At 38.8% G+C, this 23,797-nt stretch overlaps 1 pseudogene; it reads left to right on the plus strand.

The window, feature by feature from the left end:
- Positions 1-247: 247 nt before the first annotated feature.
- Positions 248-23,797, plus strand: part of LOC149209298 (G-type lectin S-receptor-like serine/threonine-protein kinase SD2-5 pseudogene) — a 43,021-nt pseudogene continuing 19,471 nt past the window's right edge.

Consider the following 23,797-nt stretch of genomic DNA (forward strand, 5'->3'; position numbering starts at 1 on the left):
TTGGTGGTCTGGTGGCCTTATGGTCATATTCTGAACATTTATGCTCCACATAAAGACATGTTTATTTTCTAGGACAGCTTGATTACTTCTGCTATAATGGAGCTAGCCTCCTCTTCATTGCTGGGGACCTCAACTGCACTATCGGACTGGACTAAGTGTAGGGACGCACCAGGAAGATCGATCCCCTGGTTGGGATGATTCAGATGCCATTATGATGCACAACTTTGTGGATATCTGCCGTCCGAAAATGGCTCCCACTTGGGATAATGGCCGTACTGGCACGACATATGTTGCTAAGAGACTGAATCGTCTTTTTGTCTATGAAAACCTGTAGGCCGACTTGGTGATGTCCACATTGATATCATCAAAAATTTTATATCCAACCATAGACCCATCAATTTGAAATCGAGGTGAATGGATATTCGCATGGGCATACCTTTCAAATTCAACAGAACCTGGTTGGAGGATCCAGACTTTAATAAGCTAGTGTTGGATTCATGGGTTCGTGATTATGTAAACGACCCTTTCCCAATGCTTAACATTCTTAACAAACTGGACACCCTTCATGGGGAAGTCAAATCTTGGCAAAAACAGAAATACAAGGACTTACAAAAGGACCTCCTTGACATTCAACGGGAACTGGATTCTATTCTTCCTATGATTTCCTCCACCTCTCTTTGTGATTCTACTCGGTCCTGTATACAAGCCTTAGAGCTAAAGAAGAAACAACTCCTCTCTATAGAGGAATCCACATGGCGGTTGAAAAGTCGGGCATTATGGATAAAGGAGGGTGATTGCAACACCAAAATTTTCCACTGCTATGCAAATCATTGGCACAACATCAACACTATATGGGAGATAAAAAGAGCTGATGGACAATATATCTAGACACATGAGGAGATTAGTAATGTCATTGTTGAACATTTCCAAAGTGCATATGGCCATAATGAAGATATTGTTGTGGAGGACCTCATATGGGGGATTGAACCATACTCGATTATGTATGATGAGGAGACAAATGATGAGTTTTATAAGGAGGTCATAGAGGGAGAATTAAAATCAGGGTGATAAAAGTCTGGGTCCAGACGAATGGACGATAGAACTCTTCACTCATTTTTTTGATCTTTTCAAAGAAGACCTATTGGGCATGGTGGAGGAGTCGAGGATCACTAGTAATATTCATCACCATATCACCTCCACATATATTGCACTCATCCTGAAGCATTGTCCATCTAATAACTTCTGAGACTTCAGACCTATATCACTATGCAATCTCATATACAAAATTATATCAAAGACCATTGCTGGCCATATGTGTTGCACCCTGTCTCACCATATTACACCTCAACAACATGGATTTCTCCAAGATAGGCTTATACATGACATTGTTGCAAATGCACATGAATGCATGCATACCATTAATACCAAACAAGTAAATGCTGCTATTTTACAAGTTGACTTACGAAAGGCCTACGACTGTCTGGATTGGGGTTTCCTCAGACTTTTTCTCATAAAAATTGGATAACAACCCAAATGTGTAGATTGGATCATGGCATGTGTTGACAATGTCAACTATGCTATTATCATAAATGGATATCCATCTAAGTTCTTTTGGGCTGGCCGGGGTCTTCGCCAGGGATGCTCCCTTTCACCTCTACTTTTCATCTTGGGGATGGATGGATTGAGCTTGCACATAAAAAGGGTAGTCGCACAGGAACAATTCTAGGCTCTAAAGTTGGGAAACAACATCAACATATCACATAGTTTCTTCGTCGACGATGTTCTCATCATGGGTATGTTATTTCGACTTGCATGGTTATCTTTTTCATGTTTCTAGAAGATTCACAAATGCCACTGGCTTGCATGTGAATGTTCATAAATCTATTTTGTATCATGGACAATGTGACATGGATTCTATTGCATATATCAAAAGCCTTTTCAGCATTGAAGCAATGCAGATCCAAAATGGTATGAAATACCTTGGCTACCGTATAAAACCTTGTAGTTACAGAATTGCTGATTAGTAATGGCTTGTAGATTTTTTTTCAAAAGGATATCTGGGTGGGAATCTATATTCTTGTCTGTCGGGGGTTGGGTCATACTCACCCAAGCGGTCCTTACACAATTGGGGGTATACTGGGCACATATTTTTTACATCCCCGCCACTATTATAAACTATCTAAATCGCATAATGGCTAATTTCATCTGGGGGTGAGCAATGGCAAAAAAAAATACCACCTGGTCAAATTATGGGGAGTCATGGACTTACGACGTTCTAGGAGGTCTCTTCTGATCAAATCCCTTTAGAGGGGTATTTTTCGGTTTGGCACTTGGAGTAGGGTCATTCAACAAAAATACCTTAAGGACCAAGACTTGTTGTTTTGGTACCGCAAAGGCACCATTGGAATCAGACATGGATCAACTATCTGGCTTAGTTTTCTTAAAATTGCAAAATTATTTATTCAACACCTTGCATGGAAGATGCAATCTGGCAACAAAATCCTTATCGGTATAGATCCAATTCTGGGTGTTGGCTTTGAATGTAGCATTTTTGAGAGGCTTGTTCATTTCTTAAATGGACGTGGCATATACTTCTCGTCCCAGGTCATTGAACACTGGCAGGGACCATGGCCCATATGGAAAAGTTCACAAGAGATTGGACTGTTTGGACAAAAGGGAATGGAGTGCAACCAGATTATTACTGGCATGAAACAACTCAGTATTTTTCGTACAAGAACTCAATATAAAATCATATGGATCGGTAAGATGACATCAGATAATATACTTGTTGCTAACACATACTTATCTATGTGCAACATGGATGCTAGTCAGGGAGAGCATCAAGTCTTATATCTCTTCTGGAAAACCAAAACTCCATATAAAATTATAATCTTCACATGGCTAGTCTACCACAACAAAAATCTTATATGGGAGAATCTGCAGAAGAGGTAATGGCATGGACCGGTGATGTGATCCATTTGCAAAAGGGATGTCGAGAACAATACACATATTTTTCTATAATGTCCGTATACTGTACAGGCATGGAAAAAACTTTCAACCCACTTAGGTTTTCATTATATACAACAAGAATGCATTGTGGATTCTCTAAAATTATGGAGAAATCAAAAATCTACATGGAGAGTTATCCCACTTTTCCTTTCTAGGGCGATTTGGAATGGGATAAATAGGTATATTTTCCAAAATTCCACAAAAGATTTTTGCATGGTTTTTGAAAGAATTATCAGAAATATTTCCATTCACTCCACACAATCCACATGCTCCAATATCAGAGAACAAAAGAAAATCAACATGCAATTCAAATATCCAATGGGTTTCTTTGATGGGGCAGCACAAAGAAATACCTGTGGCTGTGGTTTTTGGATTGCAATTTCTACTGATTTGTCCTACAGGGTTTACTGGAATGGAGGTAGTGGCACCAACACCAGGGCAGAAGCCATGGCACTATGGGGCCTCTTATGGTTCCATAATTTCCTTGGTATTCCTCACATTCATCTATATGGAGATTCCAAGATCATCATAGATCAGGTCATGGGCAAAGCATCCATAAACAACCCCATGTTACATGGCTGGCTGGGGAGAATTGATCTACTATGGCAACAAATCAATTCAATAGATTGGTAGAGAACAGAACAAGGAAGCTAACAGACTATTGAAAAAGGGACTGCATGGTAAGATCGGTAATATGCACATGGAGGTAACATGGGAACAAAATGTTTTTGAAATTGGGGAATTTCCATTACTAGGGTAACTTCTTCTCTAACCCAATTTTTTTTTTTGTAAAATTTTGTATAATATTTTTTGCTCATCTTCTACAGTTGTCCAAACAATACAGATGATAGATAGACTGGCATTCAATTGCCTCGACAGACAACATGTTTCCTTTTTAGATCCTGTCCTGATATATTTATCTATGCATAAATTTCATTTTCATGGATTGTTATGGGCACATGGCTTGAGTATAATGTATAGTTTATTAGACCTGATACTTCTGGGTGGGGATGCATAATATGCTCTCCTACATACCATGATTGATGTTATGATGTGAATGAACATTTTATATTTTATGAACAGATAATATAATATCATGCTTTTTTTCCTTAAAAAAAATAAAAATGAAATTTTGAAAAACAATTTTTTTTTTCCCATTTAAACAAATTAATTAAGAATATATTAAGAAAATAAAATTGAAAATAGTCGAACTAAACTTTGAATATACACCAAATAAAAATCTAAAATAACCATGATTATCATAAATAATATACAATAAATTTATTAATAAATATAGATAAATAAATTTGAACTATGGCCCTTTTTTAATACTTAATTATCTTATTGTTAGGAAAATTTTAATATAATTTTTATAAAGTTTTTGGAACATTAAATTATTTAAATAGACACCACATATCCTCACCAAAAACACACCCAAAAAAAAAAAAACGAAAGGTTTGCAGGCTTTAACTATCTCCGTAATGATAGAGAGCGTGGACTCCGTTTGCCCTCTCGCTTGACGAGGAGACACACCCGGATTGGACCCCTCAGCCATAGCTCTGTACAAAACTATGTACCATGTTTAGTGTTATTTGTTTATGCATTATTTTTATATTGAATAATAAATTTTAGAATATTTTAAGGTTTTAATAGATAAAAATTAAATTAACTATTTGACATTATTCCTATGTTTCAAATTTCTAAAATATTCGGGAATTTGACATGAATAAATATTTTTTCATTACTTAATACTTGTGAAAAATCGGCATCTATAACTATAGAATTTCCCCTCCATCTATGCATTTAAGCTCATTACTTGAATCTATAACTCTGAACATAAATAATTTACAACACAGGATCGGGAACTATCACTCCGATGAAGGGACCTCTGTAATCTGTAATTCTGATGAACACAAAGCCAGTTCCAATTTCTTCTGCTGCCAAAGTAACACGCCTCAACAGACTCTCTCTTTTTGAAACAATTGTTAGTCAACGAAAGAAATGCTCTCAGTTTCACAGCGCCTGGTGTTGAAATAATAATTTCAACTGAAGCTTTATTTTTGCGATGCGATCTATCGCATATCGCAAATCGCAATCACATCCTGCCACCCTCCGTTATGTGTTTTGATTTCTGCGATCGCGATGGTGCGATGCGATCTGATCGCATATCACAGATCGCACTAATGTGTGTGTGCTCCACTTTAGTGTTCCGCTAAAAGAGATTTTGCAATGCGATATAAATGAAGTCAATGGGTGAAGTATGGGCCAGCATTAAATGAAATTTTACGTGAAGTAAAAGTTTTACTTACCGTCAGTAAATGTCAGTGAAACAGTAAATGGAATTTACTGTGGGTTGGTAAGTTTTGGTGAAGTTTTTAATTTCATTTCAGCAGGAGTATGGGCTCAAGTAATAGTCGGTAAAAGCATTTAATTTCCATTATTTCTTTTACGGAGCATGGTAAGTGAAAATGTGAAGTAAGTTTCTTTTGTTGTCATATATATATTTGTAATGTTTTTTTTGTGTTAGTGTGTGAAGAGGGGAGACGCAGCAGCGCCCATGTAGAGAGGTATTGTAATGCACAGCAGTGCGAAGAAAATAGAATGCAGCAGCGCGAGTGATGTTCAAAAAATACGCAGCAGCGTAGTATAGCAATGTGAGAGGAATGCACAGTAGTGCAGAAATGTTTTCTGTTTGTGCAGATTTGTAACAGTTTGAATGTTTTGCTTTTGGAACTGCATTTGAAGCAGTCTCTTGGTAAATCCCTCTGAGTGTAAGAGGATGAATTTTGTATCAGTTTATTTTGAATACAAATCATTTATATGTGTGTTCAATACTCTGTTCTCAGTAATTTGTTTTAAAGCTTTCCTGTGCTAAGATCCTGGAGATCAAAACAGAGTATCATTCTCTGTGTTCAGTTTGTTTGGTTGTTTTTGGGATTTTGACAGAAAAATCCCCAACAATGGTATCAGAGCTAGTCTAGGCTCTTTGAAGGTGTCAAAGAAGCTGAAGGAAGGATTCTTACTGCAGCAACTTCTCCAGCAAAGTAAAGTCTCAGGCAAAAGAATCCAAGGTATTTCTCTTAAATACTTCACTGTATTTTGAAGCATAGTCAAGTAGTGCAAGAATGGCTGGCACCAGCACCAGCAATAGCATGGGTATGCAGCTCCCATTATTTGATGGTAAAAACTATGACTATTGGGCAATAACAATGAAAGCCTTGTTTGCTTCCCAAGACTTATGGGAAATAGTTGAAGATGGTTTTGAACAACCAGCAGATGAGAATGAGTTTAATGCATTAACTCAAGGAGAGAAGGATCTGTTAAAGAGCCACAAGAAGAAGGACTCAAAAGCCCTCTTCTTCTTGTATCAGGCAGTGCATGGAAGCGTGTTTCCATGGGTAGCAGTAGCCAAGACATCTAAAGAAGCATGGAAAACTCTCAAGACAGCCTATCAAGGCATGGAGAGAGTGAAGACAGCAAAACTACAATCGCTGAGGAAAGATTTTGAGAACCTATGCATGAAGGAGTCAGACAATATTGACTCATTCTTCACTCAAGTAATTGGCTTGGTCACACAAATAAGATCTCATGGAGAGGTACTTGAAGAAAGGAGGATTGTGGAGAAACTATTGAGGTGCCTACCCTCAAAGTTCCATGTGATTGTCACCACCATAGAAGAGACAAAGGATCTCTCAAACTTTTCAGTTGATGAACTTCATGCATCACTGATCACACATGAGCAGAGGTTGAGTAGAAGTGAAAACTCATCTCTAGAGCAAGCCTTTAAGACCCAGATGTCCTTTGGAAGAGGAAGAGGTGAAGGCAGAGGAAACAAGAGAGGAAGAGGCAGAAGCCAGAACAGAGGTGGAAGAAACAGTCCAGCAAACGCTCAAGGAAGAAGCAACGATCCAAATCAGAACCAAGGTCAAGGCAGCAGCCAACAAGGAGGACAACATCATGCTCAAGGACAAAGGTATGAAAAACCCAATGTCCAATGTTATTATTGTAAAAAATATGGGCATTATGCCAGTGAATGTAGAAAGAAGCAGCGTGATGTGAGTAATAGCTCTAGTGCAAATATTACTAGAGAAAATGTCAGCCAAGATAATGTTTTGTTGGCTTGTAATATGGCTGAAACAAATAGTGAAGATATATGGTTTCTAGACTCCGGTTGCAGCAACCATATGACAGGAAACTTAGCCCTGTTTTCTGCTTTAGATCAAAGTGTGAAGTCACAAGTCACACTTGGGACTGATAGAAAAATTTCTGTTATGGGTAAAGGAGAGGTAAAAATATTTACAAAGCAAGGAGAAAGGAAAACCATAGCAGATGTCTACTATGTCCCTGGAATGAGATGTAACCTCTTGAGTATTGGACAGCTTGTCCAAAAAGGTTACAATGTCTTCTTTGAGAATGATGTATGCACCATCATGGATATTCCACCCAACAAAAGATGTATTGCTGAAGTGAAGATGACAAGGAACAGAATGTTCCCGCTCAGAATAAGGGCAGATTTTAAAAACAAAGATGCAATGGCAGCAGTTTCCCAAGAGGCTCTCCAAAGTGTGCCAAAGGATGAAAATTGGTTGTGGCACTTGAGATTTGGACATCTCAACTTTGGAGGTCTTAACTTGTTGAGCAGAAAAAGGATGGTAAGAGGATTACCATTGATAGAGAAACCGGACAGCCTTTGTGAAGGTTGCATATTGGGAAAACAACACAGAGAAAGTTTTCCATCAGGGAAAAGCATAAGGGCAAAAGCACCCTTAGAAATTGTCCACTCAGATTTATGTGGACCAATGCAAACCCCATCTTTAGCAGGCAGCCAATATTTTCTAACATTCATTGATGATTTTACAAGAAAGACTTGGGTTTATTTCTTGAAGAACAAATCGGAAGTGTTTGAAAAATTCCGAAATTTCAAAGCACTTGTGGAAAATCAAAGTGGGTTGCGTATTAAAGTCTTGAGAACAGACAGAGGAGGTGAGTATATCTCCAAAGAATTTTTATGTTTTTGCAGAGAAAATGGAATTCACAAGCAATTCACAACAAGGTACACCCCACAGCAAAATGGAGTTGCTGAAAGGAAGAACAGAACCATCATGGATATGGCGAGGAGCATGTTGAAGGCAAAGCATTTGCCAAATGATTATTGGGATGAAGCCGTAAACTGTGTTGTATATATCTTGAATAGGTGTCCTACAAAAGCTGTAATGAACAAAGTGCCGGAAGAAGCATGGAGTGGGAGAAAGAAAGGAGTCACCCACATGAAAGTTTTTGGATGTGTGGCCTATGCACACATTCCTGATCAGCTAAGGAGGAAGTTGGACAGCAAAGGGGAGAAATGTATCTTCATTGGATACAGTGAAGAATCCAAAGCTTACAGGTTGTATATCCCATCCACCAAGAAGTTTTTTGTGAGCAGAGATGTTCAGTTCATTGAGGAAGAAGCTTGGGATGGAAGCATAGAGAAAACAGTTAATGTTAAAAACTATTTGTCTCATGATGAAGATGATGAGGAGATGGTAGAAATACATCCTCAAACAGCAGCGCCAACACAAGGACAGCAAGGAACACCCTTGAGGAGAAATGAGAGTGCTTCTCCAAGCACACCACAAGGAGGAAATTCAAGTGCATCCTCAAGCACTTGCACACCGAATGAACGAGGTAAGAAGTTCAGAAATTTAAGTGACATTTATAATGAAGGAATGAATTCCTTATTTGCCTTGTATTTTCATGTTGATGATCCTATTCATTTCGAAGATGCTATTAAAGATAAGAAATGGATAGAAGCTATGGATGAGGAGATGAATGCCATAGAAAGAAACAAGACATGGGATTTGGTTGAGCTACCAAAAGGTAAAGAAGTTATTGGAGTCAAATGGGTCTATAAGACCAAATGCAATGCTGAAGGGAAAATTGAAAGACACAAGGCAAGGCTAGTTGTCAAGGGATACAAGCAGTAGTATGGAAGAGACTATGAGGAAACTTTCGCACCGGTTGCAAGAATGGAAACCGTGAGAGCAGTGCTGTCCATAGCAGCACAAAACAAATGGAAAGTTTACCAAATGGATGTGAAGTCGGCATTCCTAAATGGAGTGTTAAAGGAGGAGGTTTACATTGAACAACCTCTAGGCTATGAAAAGAAAGGCCAAGAGCACAAAGCGTGCAGATTGAAGAGAGCTCTTTATGGGCTGAAACAAGCGCCAAGAGCGTGGTACAGTAGAATAGATTCCTATCTACTGGAAAATGAATTTGACAAGTGTGAGGGAGAACCCACCATCTACATCAAAGAAAAGGATGGTAAGATTTTAATTGTTGTCTTGTATGTTGATGATGTAATTTTTACAGGTAATGAAGACTACCTCATTGAAAACTTCAAATCAGTCATGAAAGAGGAATTTGAGATGACTGACATGGGTTTGCTGAGATACTTCTTAGGAATAGAAGTAGATCAAAATGAAAATGGGATTTTTATCTCTCAAGCAAGATATGTAAATGAAGTGTTGAAAATATTCCATATGCAAGAGTGCAAGGCAGCAATCACTCCCACGGTAATGGGATTAAAACTCAGCAAAGAGGACAACAGCAAGGATTTTGATCCTAGCTTGTATAAGAGCATAGTTGGCAGCCTTATGTATTTAACTGCAACTAGGCTTGACATAATGTTTGCTGTTAGTTTAATTTCCAGATTCATGGAGAAGCCAAAAGAGGCACATTGGCAGGCAGCAAAAAGAATTCTGAGGTATGTCAAAGGTACAAAAGGATTTGGCATTTTATATACCTTCTCAGAAAGTTCAGATTTAGTTGGCTACACCGATAGCGATTGGGCTGGAAGTGTGGATGATCGGAAAAGCACTTCCGGCTATGTCTTTCACATGGGCTCAGGAGCCATTTCACGGGCTTCCAAGAAACAGCCAATTGTGGCGTTGTCTACAGCAGAAGCAGAGTACGTGGCAGCTACAGCAGCAGCATGTCAAGCGGTTTGGATGAGGAGACTGTTAAGAAGTTTAGGCCAAGAGCAGGCAAAAGCAACAATAATTTTTTGTGACAATAGCTCAGCTATTGCGTTGTCCAAGAATTCTGTGTTTCACAAGCGAACGAAACACATTGATACAAGGTTTCACTACATCAGAGAATTGGTGAACAATGGAGAAATCGTTTTGCAACATTGCAGGACTCAGGCACAGGTTGTAGATATTCTGACAAAGCCACTGGATCAGAAGAGCTTTGAATTTTTGAGGAAATGTTTGGGTATGATTGATAACCCAGCAGTTGAAATTAAAGGGGAGTGTTGAAATAATAATTTCAACTGAAGCTTTATTTTTGCGATGCGATCTATCGCATATCGCAAATCGCAATCACATCCTGCCACCCTCCGATATGTGTTGTGATTTCTGCGATCGCGATGGTGCGATGCGATCTGATCGCATATCGCAGATCGCACTAATGTGTGTGTGCTCCACTTTAGTGTTCCGCTAAAAGAGATTTTGCGATGCGATATAAATGAAGTCAATGGGTGAAGTATGGGCCAGCATTAAATGAAATTTTACGTGAAGTAAAAGTTTTACTTACCGTCAGTAAATGTCAGTGAAACAGTAAATGGAATTTATTGTGGGTTGGTAGGTTTTGGTGAAGTTTTTAATTTCATTTCAGCAGGAGTATGGGCTCAAGTAATAGTCGGTAAAAGCATTTAATTTCCATTATTTCTTTTACGGAGCATGGTAAGTGAAAATGTGAAGTAAGTTTCTTTTGTTGTCATACATATATTTGTAATGTTTTTTTTGTGTTAGTGTGTGAAGAGGGGAGACGTAGCAGCGCCCATGTAGAGAGGTATTGTAATGCACAACAGTGCGAAGAATATAGAATGCAGCAGCGCGAGTGATGTTCAAAAAATACACAGTAGCGTAGTATAGCAATGTGAGAGGAATGCACAGTAGTGCAGAAATGTTTTCTGTTTGTGCAGATTTGTAACAGTTTGAATGTTTTGCTTTTGGAACTGCATTTGAAGCAGTCTCTTGGTAAATCCCTCTGAGTGTAAGAGGATGAATTTTGTATCAGTTTATTTTGAATACAAATCATTTATATGTGTGTTCAATACTCTGTTCTCAGTAATTTGTTTTAAAGCTTTCCTGTGCTAAGATCCTGGAGATCAAAACAGAGTATCATTCTCTGTGTTCAGTTTGTTTGGTTGTTTTTGGGATTTTGATAGAAAAATCCCCAACACCTGGGTTGTATGAAAAAACATTCCATGTTCAAATATTTTATCTACAATACTATGTTGATGTTAGTTACTTGCAGGTTTTGCAGGCACTGAGTAAGGCTATTAGGAGAAAGAACAGGCAAAGAGCAGAGTTGCTCTGCACCGGGGGTTTGTAGGTCTTGCGTAGAGCTGTCAAAAGAGGGAATATGGGATCAGAGCTACTCTACATCATAAGTAGAGGCGTAACATTCCGTGACAGTTGCATTAGTATGAAGATGGCTATTTATTTGCACTACGGCAATCATGAATGTTTGTATTTCCCATTAAGGTGTAACTGTGACACTGGGAATATCTCTATTTATGGGTACTAAGGCTGTGTGGGTCATAATGATAACATCTAATGAGGAAGTAAACATCTAGTCCTAGGTAATTTATATCAAGAAAGACAATATATCAATAATGTATTTACTTTTTTTCTATTTCACAACTCACAACAAATGAGACAAGTTCTAAAATATGTATTTGTAATCTTCTTAAAAGACCATCAAGCTTTATGATAATACTAGTGAATATTAGAGTCTTTTATCTTATCTTGTGTAATTGTGTTTGCTTCAATAGTTCCTTAAAAGACCATCAAGCTTCATGATAACACTAGTGAATATTAGAGTCTTTTATCTTATCTTGTGTAATTGTGTTTGCTTCCATAGTTCTAAGCAAAGTTTTTGGAAGATGTCGCTAAGAGGTGAGGCTCCTTTTGGAAGATGCAGCTAAGAGGTGAGGCTTAGAAAGCCTCACCTTCGATCAATTGCATATCAATTGGTATCAGAGCAAGTTGTTCCTTGGGGCCAGATCTAATTTTTTTTTCCTTATGCTCTAAAATTTTGCTACTAACATCCTCCCTATTTTCTAGCAACTACAAGTTTACCACAAGGTTTTAGTTTATTTTGTTGAGCATTATTTCTTCCGCATGCCATCTCATGCTTCATTAGCCACTCCAACAGTCTCATCTCTATCTCTACACCAACTTAGTTCTCTTGTCTTTTTGCTCAAATGTTTCCCACATATGTCAGTTTGTTAATCACATTTTGGATGTCTTAGTGGTCACTTCCTCTCAACCATTCAACACATTGCCACCACACACAAGAAACACACATAACTAAGGCCCATCTACTATTTTTTTTAGCCTCAGTTCCTTTGCCTCATCACAACATTTGCAACACCCATGGCCACTTTTGTTATGTGTTTACAACGCATTTATAGTTCATGTATATCTATGGTGTGGCCTAGTTTCATACCCCACCCAAAATCCATGAACTTTTCTATCAAGAGGAGCATTCAGAGTGGGTTCCCTTTGGAGATGTGCCCTCCCATCCCACTTTAGTATACACCTGCTTCACATTCAGCATAGCACCATCCGACTTGGATTCCTTTGGAGACATTCCTACCCACCCCAAGCTATGTAGGCACCTGCTACTTCATCAATAGTCAACAAACCAATATTCATCTCAGGTTCATTTGCAGATGTGCCTTTCCACCCCAAGCTATGTAGGCACCTGCTACTTCATCATCATTCAACATCCCATCACATCAACTCCAGCAACTGTTAGACACCTAATCCTCGGGTTGTGATTTGGGTTAATGTATGTTAGGGTGATTGGTTATTAGAGTCCAATAAAACCCATAAACTGAATAAACAGTTTCATTATGTATTTATATATACATTATGTACCTCATTCTTTGAGATCAATTCATTACTATAATTGAGTTTGGTTTCCAATTTTATATATTTAACAGTGATATTGGAGCACAATTAATAGGCTCGGTCGAATGAGCCACTAGTTAGCAGCCTTCTTGTGCACTCGTTGTTTTTGACATGCCATGGATGGTGGAGGAGGAATGATGATAGCTCTGGATTGGAAGTGTTTTGTTGTCACCCAAAGGTAAAAGTTGCGCTCGTCATCAACCTCAACAATATCCTTGAGGTATGGAGATCATTTGATTGTTGGTAAGCTTGATGTTTGGGCATATATATATATATATATATATATATACTCCATGCATGGAAATCGTTTGATTATTGGTCAGCTTGATGTTCGAGCATATCATTATATATATATATATATATATATATATATATATATATATATATATTTTGCAGTTCCATATTTTGTTGAAGTTCTGCGTTATTCCCGTTTCTGAGACCACAAGCCTGTTTAGCATGGTAAACAAAGTAGTTCTAGCAACTTTGGTGTTCGTTATTGTTTATAGTTTTTTTTCCTGTCTCCCTGAAAGTAACATTCATTAAAATAACAACGACATAAATAATTGTCTTGTCTCATATTCATGGGATTATGCAAGGGGTCAAAAGTTGAAGTTTTCCACAGTTCTCGGCTCCGAAGCAAATATTGTAGTTTCGCAGAGCAGGAGGGCCATAGATCTCGTGGCCGATAAGGAAACTTCGATGCGTGAATCGAAACACCTTTCTCCTCTCATCTATGCTATCGTGATCATTGTGTCTTTCTCAACTACTACCATATAATCATTTGTCGCATAATCCAAGTCATTTTATTTTATTTCAGCTTGAAGAAAAACCACTCCTCTCCATGTTATATTCATTGTTATTATTATTAGTACTCTCGCTCAATCGTGTTGAATCAAGGGAATCATCATTGTTATTTTTCCTAAGCTGATTATAACCATAGCAGGCTAGGGGATTATATCATACTTTACATGCCTTCTTCCCTTATTAATGGATTAATGGCTTGGCTTTACTCTATGACTCTGATTAATAACACATAATTGTTCATGGGAAGTACACACATGCCACCTGGTAATTGGAGTTTTGGTTCTTCTGTGTAACTGTTAATTTTGAAATTTGAAAGTTCAAATCATGCAAAGGCTACACGGTCAATCTTTGGAACCACAGTGGAACTGTCATACCACCAAACAGTGATTGTAACTAGTGAATGTAGGGCGAATTCAATATATTGACTGAGAGGAATGTGTTTGTTGTTGCAAAGACAACGAGTTGAAATGAGCTGTCGGATATTGACCCTCTTTTTTTGGAGAGAAAAAAGCAATATATATATTATATCTGTCATCAAGGTACATTATAGACATGATTTTTTGGTTGTCGTTATAGGAAAAATTATAGAAAGTAGAGTTATTACCCTTTAAAACAAGATCCAAGGTCCTGCTTCAAACAAAAATTATAGAAAGTAGAGTTATTACCCGTATTAGGTGCGTGCATTCGTTGTAAGCGTGTAATATGCTAGCTAGGGAAAGGCTCTGGATTCATTTCTAAACTGCCCAATATTAAACAATTGGGATGAAGAATTCAAAGATATCAATTAATAGATTAATTGCACTTCAATTCAGCTAAATATAATTATTACAAACCTGAAACTTATTTGCGACGTAATTGACAACACCAAGAACAAGTATCAATTCCTTAGCATTTTCTCTTGTGGCATGTCATATTTATAGAGGTTATACAGGGGATTGTGTTGTTTCTCTATGACGGAGCACAAAAGAATATATCTCCAATTATTATATGAATTATTCATATGTTGTAGCCAAATGGAGCACGAGTGTTTCGTTCTCTGAAGTGCCTTTTCCTTGTACATTTTGTAACAACTTTTCCAAGGCACTCTCCACATAGTCCGATTGGAATTTGTTTGCTCAGAAATCACAGTGGCCTATTTTGGGATTTTAAAGCAGCATTGGTTTTTTTTTTTTTGGTTTTATTTATTTATTTATTATCTGGAGTAAATTGTGATTGGAATAACATTGAGAGTGGAATGTTAGTAATGTTTTGAAGCATTGTTTGAGAAGTTCATTATTTTCCGGTGAAAGCTTGAGAAATAGTTTATGAAAAGCAAGTAGTGTCATTAGTTTTGTAGTATTACTCGCTTTTTGTACTTGAAGGTTTATCCTTCATCTCTTCTTGTTTTTCATCAGTGTTGTACCGATGACTATTCATTTTCACTTATTGAATTTTTATTTTATGTGGGTGCATTTTTGGTGGTATCTAACATCATTTTCAAAATTGATTGATTTCATAGGAAGTTGGAATAAATGGTTAAATTTAATGATTAGTTAAATTTATTGAGTAGTCTAATGTTGTCTACAGTGCATAATAATGTTCAAATCAGAAAATACATCATGTCTGACATTAGAAATAATGTTAGGATATTCCGACACATGGGAAATAGTTAAGTATAATTTGGTTTAGTGCAGAGTTAGGTAAAGTGTGTTTCTTTACTATGTACTTTTGTAACTTACAATCCGACAGTCATGATATGTAGTAATCCGACAGTTCATTCTCTCCTCGGTATTGTAGGTTTTAACGCTGTACAGAAATTACCTGCATACGAATTCTTAAACAAAGAAAATAAACAATGCGAGAGCATAACCCATAAAACACATATGCACAGAGATTTTTCCCTGGATCCCAAAACCGGGACTACTAGCTTGATTTTTCATTATGTTCCTTTCAATGTTACAATACATATTTATACATGCCGAAGCATCCAATGCCATGGACCGAAAACCATCGCATCCAATACCATGGACCGAAAACCATCACGTCCAAAAAACATGTGCAAAAATCATGCACAAAACCATAGGTGGGTCCGCCCAACCTAACATATGGTCCAAAACCAAAATTTTCCGAGGTGCTACCCCGGACCCCATAAAGTGGGGTTACGGGTGCCCTTCAAACCCCCTATTAACTACGTGGAAAGAATATAACACAACTCAATAATCTCCCACTTGTTGTTTTCTTTCCACAGGGGGCCACTGGAGAGCTTAGTCATTTTTTCGGCCCTGAGATTCCCATTGCTTCTCTACACCAAGAGAACTTCTCAGAGCTCACAGATTTTGTCAATGCATCTGCAGTATTCTTCAAAGTGTCCACCTTTACCAGCAACACCTTTCTGTCTTCTATCATATCCCTCACAAAGTGATACTGAACATCAATGTGCTTTGTCTTTGAATGATAAGCAGGGTTCTTTGCCAAGAAAATTGCACTTTGGCTGTCACAGTCTATTCTTATAGCTCCCTGTACTAACCCCATACTTGAACACAATCTCTGCAACCAAACTGCTTCCTTGCTTGCATGAGTGGCTGCCATGTATTCTGCCTCTGTAGTTGATAGTGCCACTACAGATTGTTTCTTACTCATCCAACTGACTGCACCTCCAAATAGGTTAAACACATACCCACTTGTAGATCTTCTCTGATCCAGATCTCCAGCCCAGTCTGCATCAACAAAGCCATGAATATCCAAAACTTTGTCCAATCCTGGTCTTCCTTGGTAGCACAAACCATAATCACTAGTGCCACACAAATACCTGAAAACCCGCTTCACTGCTGTCCAGTGCTCCTTCCCAGGTTTTGACATAAACCTGCTCAATACTCCCACTGCATGTGCAATGTCTGGTCTAGTATAGACCATTGCATACATCAGGCTACCCACTGCACTTGCATATGGAACACGAGACATGTCCTCTTCCTCTTCTTGTGTCTTGGGACACTGTTCAGCAGATAACCTCACACCTACAGGAATAGGAACCTTCACTGGTTTACTATCCTGCATATTAAACCTCTGGAGTATTGTCTCGACATACTTCCTCTGGTTTAACCAGAGCTTCCTCTTTGACCGATCTCTTTTAATTTCCATGCCCAAAATATAGTTTGCAACACCAAGATCTGTCATGTCGAATTTGGAGGACAATTGGGTCTTCAAATCCTGGATAATTTCTTTCTCATTTCCAACCAGCAACATATCATCCACATACAAGACCAGATAAATAATACGATCACCAATTAATTTAAAATACACACAATGATCTTCTTTGCTTCTGGTGAAGCCAAGTCCCCGTATAAATGTATCAAATTTCTGATACCACATCCTTGGTGACTATTTTAACCAATACAGAGACTTCTTTAACTTGCATACCAGTTCTTTCTTACCCTTCACCGCAAAGCCTTCAAGTTGCTTCATGTAGATTTCCTCTTCCAAATCCCCGTGAAGAAATGTTGTCTTCACATCCATCTGTTCTACCTCAAAATCAAAAGCAGCAGCAACAGATAAAAGTAATCTAATAGAAGTTACCTTGGCAACAAGAGAAAAAATATCACCAAAATCAATTCCCGGCACCTGGGAATAACCTTTTGCTACCAACCGAGCTTTGTATTTCTCCACCTTTCCTTCTGCATTTGTCTTCTTCTTGAACACCCATTTGCTGCTAATGGGTTTCCTTCCAGCCGGCAACTCCACCAGATCCCAAGCCTCATTTTTGTGCAAAGATGCCATTTCATCGACCATGGCCTCTTTCCAGAGTTTTCCATCCTCTGAATCCACTGCTTCCTTCACAGTTCTGGGATCATTATCAGTAACAGACAAAGAAAAATTTGAACTGAAAGCAGATGGGCTATACCTTTATGGCTGCCTTCTTTCTCGAACTGATCTTCTCACAGCCGGAGTTTGTGGCTCTTCATCTTCTGATTCCTCCTCTGCTGCAGAGTCTGATTCTTCCTCCTTTGGCTCAAACTCTATCTTCTCAGGTTCATTTGGTTGGACTTCATGTAGAATAACATCTTTTACCTCTTTGAACAACACATCTCGGTTGTACACAACCTTCCGTGTGACTGGGTTCCAAAGATTATAACCCTTTAAACCATCCTTATACCCAATAAAGATGCACTTTTCAGATTTACTATCCAACTTAGTTCGTTTCTCCTTTGGAACATGTACATATGCATCACATCCAAATACCCTTAGATGTGAAAGAGAGGGTTTCTTGCCGGTCCATACTTCTTGTGGAGTCTTATCCTCCAACGCCGATGAAGGTGATCTGTTGATGAGGTAACATGCAGTATCCACCGCCTCTGCCCAGAATTCCTGTCCTAACCCGGCACCACTGAGCATGCTTCTTGCCCTTTCCATCAACGTCTTGTTCATTCTTTCTGCGACTCCATTTTGCTGAGGTGTATATGGAGTAGTCTTTTGCCGTGCTATACCACACTTCTTACAAAATTCTTCAAATTCCTTGCTACAAAATTCTCCACCATTATCTGTTCTCAGCACCTTTATCTTCTTCTCTGTCTGATTTTCCACCAGAGCCTTAAATTCTTTAAACCTGTCAAAGACTTCAGATTTCTTCTTAAGAAAATATATCCATGTATTCCTTGAGAAGTCATCTATGAATGATACATAGTACACAGACTTACCCAGTGATGGAACCTTCACAGGTCCAAACACATCACTGTGCACAAGCTCTAATATCTGTTTCGTCCTCTTACCACCAGAGAGGAAACTCACCCGATTCTGCATCGCATATACACAATTTTCACAGAAATCAAAATCCAGAGAGCTATTATTCATACCTTCTACCATACCTTTACCATGAAGTATTTTAAGGCCCTTCTCTCCAATATGTCCAAGCCTTTGATGCCACAACATGGTCTTCTCTCCAGAGACCACTAGATTCTCTACTCCATTTTCAGGAACCATAGAACTATTGCACCCATCAACAACAGTGCTACCTTGCAGCTTGTACAGAGTTCCAATCCAAACTCCCCGCATTAATATCAGTCCTCCTTGAACCATCTTGCAGGTATCTTTCTCGAACACCGTCTTTACACCTGCATCATCCAACTTGCTTACAGAAATCAGATTTCTGGCCAATGCAGGAATATGTAGAACACCCGGAAGTGTTCTAACCCTTCCACCTTGCAACTTCAACTTTACTTTTCCCCGACCAATGATTCTAGCCTTCCTATCATCTCCTAAGAAGACATCACCACCATCGTATTTCTCATACTCGCAGAACCACTCTCTATGGGGAGTGAAGTGAAAGGATGCACCTGAGTCAATCAACCATGCCTCATGATCTACATGTGTACTTGAAGAAGCCAAGTATACATCCCCACCTTCATCTGAGATGGTTTTCGCCTCTGCAGAAGGAGTGTTGGAGAGGTAAATCCCCTCTGCAGACAAAGGCGATCCCACTAGCTCAAAATGGGACTAGCAACAATCAAATCACGCTACTACGCAAGTTCCTAGTTGCATATTAAAAGTGGATTACGAGAACCAACCTGGAGTCCAACGCTAATGTCGAAGAAGAGTTGATGCTCCCGTTCCCTTGCTTCGGCAGGTCACAATCCTTGCGATCCCCACGTATGGATACCTGCACATGCAAAGAACGAAACGAGAACAAGCATAAAATCCACTGTCATACAACTATATTTCAGTCAGAAAGGAAATAAACCAAACATTATCATGATGAACAATGAGATTGGAACCATAACAGTAGTCGTTTATTAATGAATAATAAGCAGAGAAAGATACAACCAAGGTTCTAACGTTGAACCTATCCTCTAGCTGGGCGAGTAGCTATGTATGTCTTGCAATAGAGCTTCTCTCTCTCAGGATTCTAGCAGCATAACCTCCCTATGCTTCAAGACTCTTACTATCACTCAAGACAAGCATAATCACAACTAGCATTACTCAAAAACTAGCTTGTCTAATGCATGAGGACAGACTTTTATAGATGGAGAAGGGAGGAAGATACAATGCACCAGGACACCCATTGTGGATTGACATTATCTCCGAAAAGCCGCTGTGGATAGATGTCAAGGATAGATGATGACTCTCGACCTCTATCAGATGGATTTTATCCTCAAAAGACTTCGTGATCTGAAGGGAAAAAACATATGGGTGCGCGTTTGTCAAAAATCATTACCAAACTTGGTTGGTGCGGGTGTTGTTCTAATACAGAGCGCCAATGGTCGCACCCCCTTTTGAGGATCTCAGTGATTGGCGCGGGTAAGACACTGTGGACCCGCGCCAATGGAAAAAGGGCACTTTTCAGGGATAATTTGCAGAAGGTGTCTTCAGGGAACATGAAGTACCTACTCAGGGGATCATAATGCAAGTGTTTTTATGCTATGTCACTGCTCACAGGTCCCGGAATGCGTCCTCCAATGTACGGAAACAGGGGTAATAGGGACGGTGACCAATGGTGACAAATTACTGTGTAACAGATGCCCCCTAAAGCATGAGGCCCGAGAGAGAGAGAGGGGTGAAATGCTTTACAAGAACACATGTAGCTGCCACCGAGAATCTGCATTGAGAGATACAATTGATAGCTCAAATACATGATGTACGTGGTATGGTCGCAGCCATCCATAAGAGAGTACATGATAATCTAGATCCATAGTATGGACGCAGCCATCTGGTTAGGATCAATGAATTGACTCAGGTATGGTCACAGCAATCCAGTGAATGAGTCATGTATCAAGAATCACGCCTGGATTACAACAGACACAATCCAGGGTCTTGCGCTCCATCTCCACCCGAACAGAAGTACAAGTTCAAGCATGTGAATATATGAGCTGAAGTCGAACATGCATGAACATCGCCTGATTACCAGTCAATATTGAAAACTGTTAACAGACGCGAGAGGTACCACCAATAATGACAATGGCCCTCAAGGTACTATAGGTACAATCTACGACGTGTGAATTAGTGATCTGACATCGAACACCCGTAGAATCATTCGATCGGAGGCCAATGATGAAAACCTCACGTCGAACACGAAGAACCTGCCATTGAGGCATGCAGGCTCCAAGGCACCGGAAGGGAGTCTCTAGATTAGCTTCCTGGATAATGAGCTGAAGTCGACAGGAAGTGACCTTGATCGAAGGTGGGCCATAATGTTTCCCACATCATCGACACGAGACAGAGAGATAATGTTGTGAATCAAGATTGTGCGAGCTATCATTTACGGAAACAGGGGTAACAGGGACGGTGACCAATGGTGACAAATTACTATGTAACAAGGAGCATCATCAGATCCCTTTCCTTTATCAGGAGCTTTAGATTTACAATCCCTTCTGAACTGCCCTTCCTTTCCGCATTTCCAGCACACCACCTTTGTAGGTTTTCCTGGAGATTTAGATCTCCCTCTAGATTTAGATCTCCCACTCGATGACTTATTTTTGTTTCTGTTCTGGGAATGTCCTCGTATAAACAAGGCATCACCATTCTGGTTGTCCATATTTTTCCGTCTCATCTCCTTCATCAGCAAGGCTGAGACTATTTCATCAAACTGCAAAGCAGTTGCATTGCTACCTATTGCAATAACCAGACTATCCCATGAATCTGGTAGAGAACACAACAGACTGATGCACTTATCTTCATCTGAAATTTTAATATCAACAGATAATAACTGACTTACCATAGTATTAAACGCATTCAGATGCTTTGTCACCGAGTCTCCAGCTTTCATCCTTAGGTTATACAGCTTTTTCCGCAGGAACAATTTATTCACCAGAGACTTAGATTGGTACAAAGTCCCTAACTTGACCCACAAAGCCTGTGCCATAGCTTCCCCTGATACATTCAGCAATACTGAATCTGAGACACACAATCGTATTGTGCTCTTTGCCTTCCGATCCAACTTCTTCCATTCTTCATCCGTCACTCCCGATGGTTTAGTACCCGGATCTACCGCGATCCACTGATCTTTATCCACCAACAGATCCTCCATCTTGAGTTTCCACAACTCAAAATTCTAACCATTGAACTTCTCAATCTCTATCTTTCCACTGCTCGCCATCTTCTTTCACCACCAGAATCGATCTCGCAGATCTCCCACTGAACAGGGTCTACCACAGGCCTGAGCGAAACCCCTCAGCAACAAAGGCGTCCCCTTGAAGCCAAAATAGCTCTGATAGCAAATGTAGGTTTTAACCCTGTACAGAAATTACCTGCATACAAATTCTTAAACAAAGAAAATAAACAATGCGAGAGCATAACCCATAAAACACATATGCACAGAGATTTTTCCCTGGATCCCAAAACCGGGACTACCAGCTTGATTTTTCATTATGTTCCTTTCAATGTTATAATACATATTTATACATGCCGAAGCATCAAATACCATTGACCAAAAACCATCGCGTCCAATACCATGGACCGAAAACCATCACGTCCAAAAAACATGTGCGAAAATTATGCACAAAACCATAGGTGGGTCCGCCCAACCTAACATATGGTCCAAAGCCAAAATTTTTCGGGGCGCTACCCCGGACCCCATAAAGTGGGGTTACGGGTGCCCTTCAAACCCCCTATTAACTACGTGGAAAGAATATAACACAACCCAACAGGTATTACCGACACTTGATCCATTGCTTAACACCCGATTGGTCCATGATCTCTATTTAAAGAGCATGGATGGTTGTTTGTAGGGTAATCATTTATGAGAAAAACTTATGTAAATTTTCATTCTTTTATTAATAATTTGCATGCAGTGGTTGTGTTGGCTCAGGCAGTGGACTGTTTTCTCTTTGAGGGTTTTAATCACGTTAAGAATACCAATGTATTGATATGTGATCTGTTTGTGAGTGATGTCCTTTGGTGTTCTGTCTAAGGAACTTACTCTGTAAATTGCTACATGGTATCGAAGCTATTTGATGGCCACATCCTTTAGTGATCCAAATATGAAGCCGATACAACTGCATCCCACTATTGTTTCCTAGATCTACTATTTCTGAATGCTTTCGGGTCGAGAGGACTATTCTATTGTGTTAAGAGCATCTATTCTAGTGAGGAACCACTTTCGTTTCACGCGAAAACGTTTCTAGTAACCCTAGCTACAGTCTTCAATTACAGTTCTAGCTATTCATCTCTTTGTTTATTTCGGTTTATTTAGCTCTCTATTTTTAATTACCGGATCTATACATTTCATTTCTATGTATGCTCTTTGCCCCACAACTCTATGCGATCTGGGCAAATCAAAAACATAAATGAAGGATTTTTCTCATGCGTATGCTCTTTTTCGCTGCGCCTTAGTGTGATCTCGAAAAATCAGAAACATTGAGAAAAATATTAAGTTTCTAGCTAAAGCTAACTTCAAGCTATAAGGTTGTTTTTTTTTTGTATGTCCGTGTTGGGTTTTGTGGTTTTTGTTTTATAGGCAGAAAAGATCTTTTTCAATTAAACACACACCTAAAAGTTTCAATGATTGAAATATATATATATATCTAATTCCTCCTTCCTCTTTTCTAAAAAGTACTAACTTTTTAAAATAGCTCACTTGGTCCAAAGTTACTTTATGAGAATAGAGGTCACAAGTTTAAGTCTTTCTTTTTGTTGAGTTACTTTTTCAAAAAGCACATGTGACTTATGTTTTAAAGTTACTTTATGTAAAAGTGTTCTCACCCATTATAAAAAGTGAGTCACTTATAATTCTAAAGTCTTTTTATCTTATTTAAGTTACAATTTAGTGGGTAGCTCATAAAGTACCATTGTAAAAATAACTTTCACTTATTTATAAAAGTGAGTCACATATTTTTTTACTTTATTTTTGTTAAGTGAGCTAATTAGATTAAGTTTTGAAAGGGGGGAATATTTTTTTTTAAATATAACATTATCATTCATTTTCACACATTCATGCTCTTCGTCGGCATTTTCAACAACTTTTTTTCAAAAAACCATAACTTCTTCATCCAGAAACTGTTTTCAGAGCCATTTTTTTTTAATCAGCCTAATTTTTTGAAATCTTTCCATTGAAA

This window comes from Pinus tabuliformis, chromosome 1_2, assembly GCF_031772625.1.
Source record: "Pinus tabuliformis cultivar Carrire ecotype Pingquan chromosome 1_2, CPIR1, whole genome shotgun sequence".
In the NCBI taxonomy this organism is placed as follows: domain Eukaryota; kingdom Viridiplantae; phylum Streptophyta; class Pinopsida; order Pinales; family Pinaceae; genus Pinus; species Pinus tabuliformis.